Source organism: Suricata suricatta, chromosome 8, assembly GCF_006229205.1.
Source record: "Suricata suricatta isolate VVHF042 chromosome 8, meerkat_22Aug2017_6uvM2_HiC, whole genome shotgun sequence".
Classification (NCBI taxonomy): domain Eukaryota; kingdom Metazoa; phylum Chordata; class Mammalia; order Carnivora; family Herpestidae; genus Suricata; species Suricata suricatta.
The window spans coordinates 135,058,091-135,059,448 of NC_043707.1; the positions used below are offsets into that span (position 1 = coordinate 135,058,091).

Here is a 1,358-nt window from a genome sequence, read left to right on the forward strand (position 1 = left end):
CGCGGCTGGCCGAGCACCTGCTGAAGCCGCTGCCCTCGCACAAGCAGATCGAGACAGGACCCTTCCTCGAGGCGGTGTCCCACCTGCCGCCCTTCTTCGATTGCCTCAGGTCCCCAGCGTTCACTCCCATCAAGGCAGACATAAGTGGCAACATCACGAAAATCAAAGCTGTGTATGACACCAACCCGGCCAAATTCCAGACCCTGCAGAACATCCTGGAGGTGGAGAAGGAAATGTATGGGGCAGAGTGGCCCAAAGTGGGGGCCACGCTGGCGCTGATGTGGCTGAAAAGAGGCCTCCGCTTCATCCAGGTCTTCCTCCAGAGCATCTGTGACGGGGAGCGGGACGAGAATCACCCCAACCTCATCCGCGTCAACGCCACCAAGGCCTACGAGATGGCCCTCAAGAAGTACCACGGCTGGATCGTGCAGAAGATCTTCCAGGCAGCGCTGTATGCGGCCCCCTAGAAGTCCGACTTCCTGAAAGCGCTCTCCAAGGGGCAGAACGTAACAGAGGAAGAGTGCCTGGAGAAGGTCCGTCTCTTCCTGGTCAACTACACGGCTACCATCGACGTCATCCACGAGATGTACATCAAGATGAATGCCAAGCTCACCTCCAAGGTGTAGGCGGGCCCGGTGGCCACGCGCAGCCACAGGCCAACCCGAATCACTGTGAATTGCGCTGGCAGGCCGCCCAGCCCAGCCCGCATCCCCCCGACCCCGGAGCGGCCCAGAGGCCAGCTGGGGTCTGCACGGCCCGGGTTTTTGTTTTGTTTTTTTTTTTTTTTAAGTCATTTTTGGGGGTTTAGCCTCACGGAGCAATAAATAACGACCCTACTTCCAAATCTCCTCTGAATTTCACAACAGCACAGACTGACTTTATCCCTTCTCATTTCAGTGTGGTAAAGATCAATTAATGTTTCTAATCAAGTTCTAGGGTTTTTTCTCCCCCCACCCCCCACTCGGAGCATAACCCTTGGGGAACTGTGTGTCCCACCCCTCACTTGAGAAAGAACCGTGTGTCCTTAGAATCTAACTGAATGATGTCTTGGGTATTTTAAGGACCCTGAGGAGTTTGATTTGAAATTACACAGGGCCCCTGCTGTGGGATTTTTTTTTTTTTTTTAAAGCAAACTGGTGTGTCTTCTCATGTGGTTTGCGCAGCCCGACCTCACAACGGTCATTATAGATCCTGCTCTTTCTTACTGTCTTTTGCCAGACAGTTTTTTTTTTATAGCCAAAACCGACCAGCAAGCCTTTGATGGCCATAGGGAGGGTGATTTTAAAGCTATCAGGCACAAATAATGGCCCTACGTGACTATATTTGCATTTTTCTGCATAGTCATTTTCTTCAGGGAC

General features: G+C 52.5%; 1 protein-coding gene and 1 pseudogene across 1 annotated transcript in view; both read left to right on the plus strand.

Moving 5' to 3' along the window:
• The window catches only part of CLSTN1 (calsyntenin 1), a 43,385-nt gene that overhangs the window by 4,310 nt on the left and 37,717 nt on the right, over positions 1-1,358 (plus strand). The window lies entirely within an intron of this gene.
• LOC115299518 lies at positions 3-748 on the plus strand (annotated as a pseudogene).